Consider the following 14,280-nt stretch of genomic DNA (forward strand, 5'->3'; position numbering starts at 1 on the left):
TTTTGACTCGTGTTATAAATTCATATTTTAAACTGCTTATGAAACACTCAATTCTCAATTAATTCTCCACTAATTTTACATATTTAACTGACAACATTTTCAGATTGCAGTGCAGCAGTTCACTCAAGGCTTGCTGAGACAGGAATTTGCATTATACCACTTTGGAAAATATCAACATCTTATTTGAAAATAAACTAGAAGATACTTATAATAACAATAATGGTCTTTTGCAAGTACGTGTAATATAACTGATGTAATTGATAGCAACTTAATATAGTGAAACAAAAGTAGTATCATGAAACAAGACCAATGAATTAGGTAAATGATTCTTATTAAGCATTATTAATTCCATGGATTTCATTGATGCTGATACTTCATAAACACTATAAAAATGTTTTTAAATGACAATTTTGACTCGTGTTATAAATTCATATTTTAAACTGTTATGAAACACTAAATTCTCAATTAATTCTCCACTAATTTTACATATTTAACTGACTACATTTTTTTCAGATTGCAGTGCAGCAGTTCACCCAAGGCTTGCTGAGACAGGAATTTGCATTCATACCACTTTGGGAAAGTATCAACATCTTATTTTGAAAATAAACTAGAAGATATTGATAATAATATTGGATTTATGCAATGTGTGTGTAATGGTTATTGAATTTAATTGATAGCAAATAAATACTAGTGAAACAAAAAATTAGTATCATGAAACCAAGACCAATGAATTAAGTAAATGATTCTTATTTAGCATTATTAACTTCCATGTATTTTTGTTGATGCTGATACTTCATAAACAGTATAAAACATGTTTTTATATGATAATTTTAACGTAAATTACAAATTCAAATTTTTTATGGCTTATAACATACTCAATTCTCATGTTAGTATCTTGAAACCTTGACCACTAGAAAGAGAAATTGGATCTTATTTAGCATTAATTACTTTCATACATTTCATTTAAGCCAATACTTCATAAACACTATAAAACATGTTTTTATATGGTATATTTGATGTATTTTACAAATTCATTTTTTTAATTGCTTATAAAATACTCTATTCTCATGTTAGTATCTTGAAACCTTGACCACTAGAAAGAGAAATTGGATCTTATTTAGCATTAATTAGTTTCATACATTTCATTTAAGCCAATACTTCATAAACACTATAAAACATGTTTTTATATCGTAAATTTGGCGTATTTTACAAATTCATTTTTTTAATTGCTTATAAATAACTCAATTCTCATGTTAGTACCTTGAAACCTTGACCACTAGAAAGAGATATTGGATCTGATTTAGCATTAATTACTTTCATACATTACATTTAAGTCAATACTTCATAAACACTATAAACATGCTTTTAAATGACAATTTTGACTCGTGTTATAAATTCATATTTTAAACTGTTGTGAAACACTAAATTCTCAATTAATTCTCCACTAATTTTACATATTTAACTGACTACATTTTTTTCAGATTGCAGTGCAGCAGTTCACCCAAGGCTTGCTGAGACAGGAATTTGCATTCATACCACTTTGGGAAAGTATGAACATCTTATTTTGAAAATAAACTAGAAGATATTGATAATAATATTGGATTTATGCAATGTGTGTGTAATGGTTATTGAATTTAATTGATAGCAAATAAATACTAGTGAAACAAAAAATTAGTATCATGAAACCAAGACCAATGAATTAAGTAAATGATTCTTATTTAGCATTATTAACTTCCATGTATTTTTGTTGATGCTGATACTTCATAAACAGTATAAAACATGTTTTTATATGATAATTTTAACGTAAATTACAAATTCAAATTTTTTATGGCTTATAAAATACTCGATTCTCATGTTAGTATCTTGAAACCTTGACCACTAGAAAGAGAAATTGGATCTTATTTAGCATTATTAACTTCCATGTATTTTTGTTGATGCTGATACTTCATAAACACTATAAAACATGTTTTTTTATGATAATTTTAACGTAAATTACAAATTCAAATTTTTTATGGCATATAAAATACTCAATTCTCATGTTAGTATCTTGAAACCTTGACCACTAGAAAGAGAAATTGGATCTAATTAAGCCTTAAATACTTTCATACATTTCATTTAAGCCAATACTTCATAAACACTATAAAACATGTTTCTATATGGTATATTTGATGTATTTTACAAATTCATTTTTTTAATTGCTTATAAAATACTCAATTCTCATGTTAGTATCTTGAAACCTTGACCACTAGAAAGAGAAATTGGATCTTATTTAGCATTAATTAGTTTCATACATTTCATTTAAGCCAATACTTCAGAAACAGTATAAAACATGTTTTTATATGATAATTTTAACATAAATTACAAATTCAAAATTTTTATGGCTTATAACATACTCAATTCTCATGTTAGTATCTTGAAACCTTGACCACTAGAAAGAGAAATTGCATCTAATTAAGCATTAATTACTTTCATACATTTCATTTAAGCCAATACTTCATAAACAATATAAAACATGTTTTTATATGGTAGATTTGACGTATATTAAAAATTCATTTTTTTAATTGCTTATAAAATACTCAATTCTCCTGTTAGTACCTTGTAACCTTGACCACTAGAAAAGGAATATGTTTCCTATTTAGCATTAATTACTCTCATACATTTCATTTAAGCCAATACTTCATAAACACTATAAAACATGTTATTAAATGATAATTTTGACTTGTGTTTTAAATTCATATTTTAAACTGCTTATGAAACACTCATTTCTCAATTAATTCTCCACTAATTTTACATATTTAACTGACAACATTTTTTTCAGATTGCAGTGCAGTAGTTCACCCAGGGCTTGCTGAGACAGGAATTTGCATTCATATCACTTTGGGAAAGTATCAACATCTTATTTTGAAAATAAACTAGAAGATACTGATAATAATATTGGATTTATGCAATGTGTGTGTAATGGTTATTGAATATAATTGATAATAAAGTAATAGTTGTGAAACAATTGTTATTTGTTATATTTATGAATAAAAGATTAGTAAACACTTTTAGCTTGTAATTTTTATTCTTCTTATTTACCTACGCTAAAAAAATCTTTTATTTAGACGATATATAAATGATAATTTTGATAAAAATTACAAATTCACATTTTCAACTGTTTATAGAAGAATTAATCATTAAGTCAATATTAACACCAACAGAGGGCGGGAGGTTCACCATACCTTGGTCGACGGCTGACCTGCCACATGAAGAATCTAGTTGGTTGTGTGCCGTTCACCGTTCCACTGCTCTCCGGAGTGGGGCGGTATATTTATTAGGCTTTTGACTGAATGTCTTGTACATTTACGAAAGACTATTTATAATATCGACGAATTGTTCATATTTTATGCCCGAAGTTAACACAAGTCAGTGTCCTGATCCTCGACCGATGCATTAAGAAAATGATTTAAATTTATCATTGAAAAATTATCATCAAATTCATATGGAAAAGGGGTATTTTTCAGTTATTGTACTAGTGTATTCTTTTTTTAAAAGTACAAAACATTCTGTTAATTTGTACAATCTTTTATGGCTTATCATAATTATTATTTGTTATCATCTGTTTATGCTTAAATTTCGTAACTTTTTACAGTATTACATTCGTACTTATGTTTAAGTTTCAACTGTAAATAGTTTTCAATTATTTTGTATTAAAAATGAAGGTTGTCTGTTAGTTTTTGTTTTGATTGTTTCAATTTCTAAATTATCCAGTGTTGTCCACCCACGAGTTGTTATAGAATTATTTTCGTTCTCCTTATGGTGTGTAGTAGTGACAATTGTATTAAGTAAATGATTCTTTTTTAGCATTATTAACTTTCATGTATTTCATTGATGCTGATACTTCATAAAAACTATAAACATGCTTTTATGTGATAATTTTGACTCGTGTTATAAATTCATTTTTTAAACTGCTTATGAAACACTCAATTCTCAATTAATTCTCCACTAATTTTACATATTTAACTGACAACATTTTTTGCAGATTGCAGTGCAGCAGTTCTCTCAAGGCTTGCTGAGACAGGAATTTGCATTTATACCACTTTGGAAAATATCAACATCTTATTTTGAAAATAAACTAGAAGATACTTATAATAACAATAATGGTCTTTTGCAAGGTACGTGTAATAATAACTGTATGTAATTGATAGCAACTTAATATTAGTGAAACAAAAAGTAAGTATCATGAAACCAAGACCAATGAATTAGGTAAATGATTCTTATTAAGCATTATTAATTCCATGGATTTCATTGATGCTGATACTTCATAAACACTATAAACATGCTTTTAAATGAGAATTTTGACTCGTGTTATAAATTCATACTTTAAACTGTTATGAAACACTCAATTCTCAATTAATTCTCCACTAATTTTACATATTTAACTGACAACATTTATTTCCGATTGCAGTGCAGCAGTTGACCCAGGGCTTGCTGAGACAGGAATTTGCATTCATATCACTTTGGGAAAGTATCAACATCTTATTTTGAAAATAAACTAGAAGATATTGATAATAATATTGGATTTATGCAATGTGTGTGTAATGGTTATTGAATTTAATTGATAGCAAATAAATACTAGTGAAACAAAAAATTAGTATCATGAAACCAAGACCAATGAATTAAGTAAATGATTCTTATTTAGCATTATTAACTTCCATGTATTTTTGTTGATGCCGATACTTCATAAACACTATAAAACCTGTTTTTATATGATAATTTTAACGTAAATTACAAATTCAAATTTTTTATGGCTTATAAAATACTCAATTCTCATGTTAGTATCTTGAAACCTTGACCACTAGAAAGAGAAATTGGATCTAATTAAGCATTAATTACTTTCATACATTTCATTTAAGCCAATACTTCATAAACACTATAAAACATGTTTTTATATGGTAAATTTGTCGTATTTTACAAATTCATTTTTTTAATTGCTTATAAAATACTCAATTCTCATGTTAGTATCTTGAAACCTTGACCACTAGAAAGAGAATATGATTCTTATTTAGCATTAATTACTTTCATACATTTCATTTAAGCCAATACTTCATAAACACTATAAAACATGTTTTTATATGGTAAATTTGGCGTATTTTACAAATTCATTTTTTTAATTACTTATAAAATACTCAATTCTCATGTTAGTATCTTGAATCCTTGACCACTAGAAATAGAATATGTTTCCTATTTAGCATTAATTACTCTCATACATTTCATTTATGCCAATGTTTCATAAACTCTATAAAACTTGTTTTTATATAATAATTTTGGAGTATATTACAAATTCAAATTTTTTATGGCTTATGAAACACTCAATTCTCAATTAATTGACATGAAACCAACACCATTGAATTAAGTAAATGATTCTTATTTAGCATTATTAACTTCCATGTATTTTTGTTGATGCTGATACTTCATAAACACTATAAACATGCTTTTAAATGACAATTTTGACTCGTGTTATAAATTCATATTTTAAACTGCTTATGAAACACTAAATTCTCAATTAATTCTCCACTAATTTTACATATTTAACTGACTACATTTTTTTCAGATTGCAGTGCAGCAGTTCACCCAGGGCTTGCTGAGACAGGAATTTGCATTCATACCACTTTGGGAAAGTATCAACATCTTATTTTGAAAATAATCTAGAAGACATTGATAATAATATTGGATTTATACAATGTTTCTGTAATGGTTATTGAATATAATTGATAATAAATTAATAGTTGTGAAACAATTGTGACTTGTTAAATATCTGAATAACAGATTATTAAACAACTATTAGCTTGTAATTTTCATTCTTATTATTTACCTATTCTATAAAGATCTTTTATTTTTACTTTGTATAAATCATAATTTTTACAAAATTTACAAATCCCTATTTTTAACTATTTTTAAAACACTGAAATATCAAGTCAATGTAAATACTGACAGAGCGCGGGAGCGTCGCTGTACTGAGGTTGACTGGCGACCTGCCAGGAGATAAAACTAGTTGGTTGTGTGCCGTTCATCGGTTTACTTTGTGCCGTAAGGGGTCGGTATATTTACTTAAGTTTGGCCTGAATTAATTGAAAATTCAATATGATATAGACGAATTGTTCAAATTTGCGTCTGAAGTTAACACAAGTAACTGTCTTGAACCCTGACTACTACCTTAAGAAAATGATTCTAATTTACCATTTTTCAATTTCATATTACCCGATATTTATCCTACATAAAAACTATAAAACATGATTATTTAAATACATTTTGACGAATGGTACAAATTCGTAATTTTTTCATATTGAAAATAAGCTATTCTCAGTAATTTTACAATTGTATTTTTTTGTTACACTTATTTTACATTTAAATTCTAAAAGGCATTCTAATAGATTTGTATGACTTATCATAATTATTACTTATTATCATTTGTTAAATGATTAAAGTTCATATCATTGTACAGTTTAGTGGACCAACGGTAACCGAGAAAACGCAAATGAAAATTCAAAAATGTCCAAAATTTAATTTCCTGTTTACGAACTGTTTTCGATAAAATTGTGAGACATAGACCAAAATTTGTAAAACATAGAATTGATCCCTATAACTTGATATATTAGTTATTTGCTATAAATTATTCTAAAAAACGTCTTTACGAATTTTTAAAGTGTCGTATGTAGATCGAACGATTTTTAAAATCCCATTTTTGAATTAACGCTGTTTTAGCTAAATCATAAACTGATTTTGGTGTAAAATTATATTTAGAATATTATAACCAAAGTAATAAGTTTTAGTTGGACCACCAGGTGACCGAGAAAACGTAAATGAAAATCGAAAATTTCGAAGATTCAATTACTTGCTTATGAACTGCTTTCGAGATATTTGTGAGACATAGGTCGAAACTTATAAAAAATTAAATCGATTTTCAAACTAGCTTCATAGGTTTTTTGTTATAGAATTTTTGAAAAAATGATTTTAAGGATTTTTAAATTGTCGTACTTAGATCGGACTTCTTTGAAAATCCAAAATTTGAAAAAATTAAATTTTAGCAAAATGAAAAACTTATTTTGGTATGGAATTTCGTGTAGAATATTATAACCACTGTGATAAGTTTTGGTGGACCAACGGGTAACCGAGAAAACGCGAATGAAAATTGAAAAATTCGAAATTTAAAGTCCTTGGCTACGAACTGTTTTCGATTTAATTTTGAGACATAGACCGAAATTTGTAAAACATAGATTTGATCCCCATACAAGTTACATTATTTGTTTGCATTTGGTTGATCTAAAACACGGTATTAAGAATTTCTAAAACGTCGTATATAGATCGAACATATTTGAAAATTAGAAATTTAAAAAAAACCAGGTTTTGGCTAAATGAAATACTGATTCTAATGACATTAATGAGTAGAATATTATAAGCAATGTGATAAATTTTCGTTTGATCAGCAGGTGACCGAGAAAACGCGAATGAAAATTCAAAAATGTCCAAAATTTAATTTCCTGTTTACGAACTGTTTTTGATAAAATTGTGAGACATAGACCAAAATTTGTAAAACATAGAATTGATCCCTATAACTTGATATATTAGTTGTTTGCTTTAAATTATTCTAAAAAACGTCTTTACGAATTTTTAAAGTGTCGTATGTAGATCGAACGATTTTTAAAATCCCATTTTTGAAATAACGCTGTTTTAGCTAAATCATAAACTGATTTTGGTGTAAAAATATATTTAGAATATTATACCCAAAGTAATAAGTTTTAGTTGGACCACCAGGTGACCGAGAAAACGTAAATGAAAATCGAAAATTTTGAAGATTCAATTACTTGCTTATGAACTGCTTTCGAGATATTTGTGAGACATAGGTCGAAACTTATAAAAAATTAAATCGATTTTCAAACTAGCTTCATAGGTTTTTTGTTATAGAATTTTTGAAAAAATGATTTTAAGGATTTTTAAATTGTCGTACTTAGATCGGACTTCTTTGAAAATCCAAAATTTGAAAAAATTAAATTTTAGCAAAATGAAAAACTTATTTTGGTATGGAATTTCGTGTAGAATATTATAACCACTGTGATAAGTTTTGGTGGACCAACGGGTAACCGAGAAAACGCGAATGAAAATTGAAAAATTCGAAATTTAAAGTCCTTGGCTACGAACTGTTTTCGATTTAATTTTGAGACATAGACCGAAATTTGTAAAACATAGATTTGATCCCCATACAAGTTACATTATTTGTTTGCATTTGGTTGATCTAAAACACGGTATCAAGAATTTCTAAAACGTCGTATATAGATCGAACATATTTGAAAATTAGAAATTTAAAAAAAACCAGGTTTTGGCTAAATGAAATACTGATTCTAATGACATTAATGAGTAGAATATTATAAGCAATGTGATAAATTTTCGTTTGATCAGCAGGTGACCGAGAAAACGCGAATGAAAATTCAAAAATGTCCAAAATTTAATTTCCTGTTTACGAACTGTTTTCGATAAAATTGTGAGACATAGACTAAAATTTGTAAAACATAGAATTGATATATTAGTTGTTTGCTTTAAATTATTCTAAAAAACGTCTTTACGAATTTTTAAAGTGTCGTATGTAGATCGAACGATTTTTAAAATCCCATTTTTGAAATAACGCTGTTTTAGCTAAATCATAAACTGATTTTGGTGTAAAATTATATTTAGAATATTATAACCAAAGTAATAAGTTTTAGTTGGACCACCAGGTGACCGAGAAAACGTAAATGAAAATCGAAAATTTTGAAGGTTCAATTACTTGCTTATGAACTGCTTTCGAGATATTTGTGAGACATAGGTCGAAACTTATAAAAAATTAAATCGATTTTCAAACTAGCTTCATAGGTTTTTTGTTATAGAATTTTTGAAAAAATGATTTTAAGGATTTTTAAATTGTCGTGCTTAGATCGAACTTCTTGGAAAATCCAAAATTTGAAAAAATTAAATTTTTGCAAAATGAAAAACTTATTTTGGTATGGAATTTCGTGTAGAATATTATAACCACTGTGATAAGTTTTGGTGGACCAACGGGTAACCGAGAAAACGCGAATGAAAATTGAAAAATTCGAAATTTAAAGTCCTTGGCTACGAATTGTTTTCGATTTAATTTTGAGACATAGACCGAAATTTGTAAAACATAGATTTGATCCCCATACAAGTTACATTATTTGTTTGCATTTGGTTGATCTAAAACACGGTATTAAGAATTTCTAAAACGTCGTATATAGATCGAACATATTTGAAAATTAGAAATTTAAAAAAAACCAGGTTTTGGCTAAATGAAATACTGATTCTAATGACATTAATGAGTAGAATATTATAAGCAATGTGATAAATTTTCGTTTGATCAGCAGGTGACCGAGAAAACGCGAATGAAAATTCAAAAATGTCCAAAATTTAATTTCCTGTTTACGAACTGCTTTCGAGATATTTGTGAGACATAGGTCGAAACTTATAAAAAATTAAATCGATTTTCAAACTAGCTTCATAGGTTTTTTGTTATAGAATTTTTGAAAAAATGATTTTAAGGATTTTTAAATTGTCGTACTTAGATCGAACTTCTTTGAAAATCCAATATTTGAAATAACGATGTTAATAATCTCTTAAAACCTTGACCACTAGATAGAGAATATGTTTCTTATTTAACATTAATTACTTTCATACATTTCATTTAAGCCAATACTTTATAAACACTATAAAACATGTTCTTAAATGGTAAATTTGACGTATATAACAAATTCATTTTTCTAATTGCTTATAAAATACTAAATTCTAAAATTAATATCTTGAAACCTTGACCACTAAATAGAGAAAATGGTGCTAATTTAGCATTTGTAACTTTCATAAATTTCATTTAAGTTGATACTTCATAAACTCTATAATACATGCTTTTATATGATAATTTTGACGTATATTACAAATTCAAATTTTTTATGGTTTATGAAACACTCAATTCTCAATTTAGTGTCTTGAATCGATGACCATTAGAAAGAGAATATGTTTCCTATTTAGCATTAACTACTTTCATACATTTCATTTAAGCCAATACTTTATAAACACTATAAAACATGCTTTTATATGATAATTTTGACTCGTATTTTAAATTCATATTTTTAACAGCGTATAAAACTCTGTATTCTAATGTTGTTCTCCACCAATTTCACATTTTAAGTGACTACATTTTTTCTGATTGCAGTATAGCAGATCTTTCAAGGCTCGCTGAAACCTGAATTAACATTTTTACCACATTGAAAAGTTTCAACATCCTACATTTATATTGGACTAGAAGATTCCGATAAATTTAATAATTTTATGCAATTCACTTTTATTATGTTATGGTTAAATTCATTTTTATTAGAAATAAAATGCATTTTAAAGCCAATAAATGTATAAAATGTAATAATATATTCTAAAATTTTTATATGCCCATAAATATTTTTCAATTATAAATCATTAGTCATCTTTGTTTATATATTTGATTTCAATCAAATTTGAACTTGAAATGTGTATAAAAAATAATTATCTTTTTATATATCTAGATTTTAAGATTTTAATCTTATGAACTACAACTATGTATAAAAAATCATGTGTAACATTTTCAAAACTTAAAAATACAGGACAGACAACTTTTAACAAGAAAAGAGTTAGTGTTTTTTTTTGTGATTTTGATAAATATCAAAATAAAGGTTTTTAATACCTACTTATAAAAAAAATTTATGACTTATGAGTAAAGTTTTATAGTCAATTGTGATCTTTTTTTTTGTTTATATTTTCAAAAATATTAGTGATCATAATATATTCATATGCTTAATTAATATAGCCAGTTTGTCGGATTTTTTTTTGTCTATAGTTGCAGTCTCTATAGGCAAATTTTATACAATTTAATTATTTTTGAAATATAGAATATTGGTAGATTCTTCTAATATTCTATCTCTATGATATAATTTATTTTATTAATTATTTTATCTTACAGTACACCTCTAATAGTGAAATTGAGAGCATTATGTATTTTATCATATTGTCATGCAGACTAGAAGGTGTTTTGTATAGGCAACCCTACTGCACTTTCAAAATGTTCAATATTATTCCTCCCAAACCATTGCATATTATATAAAAATTATCTACTCATTTATGACTTTGTTACAGTGTAACTGTCCAAATTCTAAATTTTTCATAAATTTTTGTGTTAAAACTCAATTTATTAATAGTTATTACGTTATCCAAAACTCCAAAACTAAATCCTTTAATACTGGCCCCTTTAGATAAAATTTTCAAAGACCGACACAAATTCGTCCCTAGATGCGTCTTCCAATTAGTAAAAGTTTTTCAACTCAATAATTTAGACGGTAAATGGTGATTTAAATGTGCAGTTTAAAAAAAAAAAATTGGCAGGAAATTTGGTTTTAGCAATTTCTTAATTTTAAAATTGAAATTCAAAATTCTTTAGAACAGAAATTTGATCTGGAGGTGTCAATGCGTTGAGCCTCGAAGATTTCGAAACGAAACAACCAATATTAAAAATGTAAGTATTTCAATTTGAATCTCAAAATCTATAGATGAATATCATAACAACAGATTATATCATGTGTTGAAATAACGAGTTGTAAAATGCAAAGTTTTAGAAAAGTTATGTTATACAATATAAAACTTTTTTAAATATTTATTTTATTTACTTACTGCAAGTTTGCATATATAATTATGTGTTTCAGTAATAAAAGTTTAACATCACCCTAAACGGTATGATAATACTGAACCTTCTACATTTAAATTACCAAAAGCAACAAAAAAACTATGAAAAATTACGACTTGGTACAATTTGTACGAAATATATTCACAAATTGAAAACGTCAAAGTCATATAATATTCTATGTAAATAAAACAACTATATTACTTATTATACGTAGGTACAAGTTACAAAAGGTAGACTTTAAACATCTTTGCAATAGCGTAAATATACTTAATTTCGCAGTGTGTTTCATCATTATCTATGAGTAGTACTATTATTATGTATAAAGTTGTAACTCACGGGAATCCCTCTTATCCGAGACTGGATAAAAATATAATTCAAAAACTTTCATGCTAATCTCAATACATCTGATGGCGCACGGTTCTACAACCTGGGAAAAAAAAAACGAAAAATCGGCGTTTAAAACCACGTCTACCCGAAGATCTCCTTCTATCACAATCAAGCGAAGACGAAGATCGATTTTAAATTACCACTAATAAATAAATATTAACTAACATTAGCATGTATATCACTATATCACTAACTAAAAATATTAGTAATTGTTATTTGTTATTTGTAATTGAACACGTTAGTAAACTTGTAATAGCATGATAAAATGCTGAAACATTTTAATTTTAATAAATAAATAAATAAAAAAAAAAAAGTTATAAGTACTGTAAGACCGTTTACTTAAGTTCAATTAGTTAACCAGTGGACTGTACAGTCTGGTGAATATTAATGCATAATAAATGCTTACCTGCAACTATCTAAACACTTAAATAATACATACATCTATAGTTTAATGTTATTACTTTTTGACTTTTGTCTTACTAGTTACTATGTATCTATATTAAGACTCATGATATTTATACAACTGCCTGCTTAATTTACAAAGTACAAAATATTATTGGAAATTTATTTCATTATATTATGCTCAGTTAATCAGTTTTGAAATTGTATTTGTTTCTGAAAATATTATAATATTAAACATTTTTGAATTCGGCGGCCAGAGATAAAATCTAATAAGTTGAATATTCTAATTCCAATTGATATGATGTTTTTCATCCATGATTGTGGTTTAGTGATATAAAACATTGTTTATCTATTGATATAATCGTTTGTATTTACTGTCTGATTTATGTTTCATATCTTTTTGCAGTTTTATTTTCGTATTTGTATTTAAATTTCAACTTTAAATTGTTTTCAAGTATTTTGAAATAGGAATGAAGTTTGTCTGTTAGTTTTTGTTTGATTATTTCCATTTCTGAATTATTCACCGTTGTCCACGTACTAGTTGTCATAAACAGACTTTCGATCTCTTTATGGTGTGTAGTAGTGACATTTTATCCTCCAACCATTATACATATTTAACCGAAAATTTTTTTTTAGATGGCTGTACAGCAGATCACTCAAGGATTGCAAAGACATGAATTAACGTTTTAAACACTTGACAAAGTTACAACATCCTACGTTGAAAATGGACTAGACGATACTGATAATAATAATGGTTTTATGCAAAGTACGAGTAATGGGTATAGAATATAATTGTGATTCAATTAATAGTAGTGTTACTGAAGGTCATGTAACCTTGACCATTAGATTAAGTAATGATGCTTATTTACCATTATTAACTTTCATATTTTTCAGATTGCAGTGCAACAGATCACTCAACGGTTGCTGAGCATGAATTAACATTTTTAGCGCTTGGAATAGTTTCAACATCCTATGTTTAATATGGATTAGAAGGTATTAATATAATAATGGTGTTTTTGCACGGTACGTGTAATGTTAAATGAATGTAATTGATAGCAACATAATAGAAGTGTAACAACAAGTTAGTGTTATGAAACCCTTACCATTAGATTAAGTAAATGATTCTTATTTAGCATTATTAACTTCCATGTATTTGATTGATGCTAATACTTCATAAACATTATAAAACATGCTTTTATATGATAATTTTGACTCGTATTTTAAATTCATATTATTAACTGCGTATAAAACTCTGTATTCTAATGTTGTACTCCATCAATTTCACATTTTAACTGACTACATTTTTTCAGATTGCAGTACAGCAGATCTTTCAAGCCATGATGAAACATGAATTATCGTTTTTAGCACTTGGGAAAATTTGGACATCCCATGTTAAAATTTGACTAGACAATACTGATAATAATAACAATAATGGTATTTTGAATGGTACGTTTAATAATAACTGTATGTAATTGATAGCAACTTAATATTAGTGACACAAAAAGTTAGTATCATGAAACCAAGACCAATAAATTAAGTGAATAATTCTTATTTAGCATTCTTAATTCCTTGTATTTTTATTGATGCTGATACTTCATAAACACTATAAAACATGATTTTATATGATTATTTTAATGAGAATTATAAATTCCTATTTTTAACTTTTTAAAAAAAAGTCAATTCTCAAGTTAGTATTGTGAAACCTTGACCACTAGATGAAGAATATGTTTCTTATTCAGCATTAATTACTTTCATTCATT

At 26.6% G+C, this 14,280-nt stretch overlaps 1 long non-coding RNA gene across 1 annotated transcript in view; it reads left to right on the forward strand.

Moving 5' to 3' along the window:
• Positions 1–13,966, forward strand: part of LOC113557530 — a 126,867-nt gene extending 112,901 nt beyond the window's left edge. Inside the window, exons 3-4 of the long non-coding RNA XR_003405596.1 lie at positions 13,415–13,513; positions 13,831–13,966. This is a non-coding gene — a long non-coding RNA (uncharacterized LOC113557530). The remainder of the gene's footprint in view (positions 1–13,414; positions 13,514–13,830) is intronic.
• Positions 13,967–14,280: the final 314 nt, after the last annotated feature.

Source organism: Rhopalosiphum maidis, chromosome 3 (genome assembly GCF_003676215.2).
Source record: "Rhopalosiphum maidis isolate BTI-1 chromosome 3, ASM367621v3, whole genome shotgun sequence".
Taxonomy (NCBI): Eukaryota; Metazoa; Arthropoda; class Insecta; order Hemiptera; family Aphididae; genus Rhopalosiphum; species Rhopalosiphum maidis.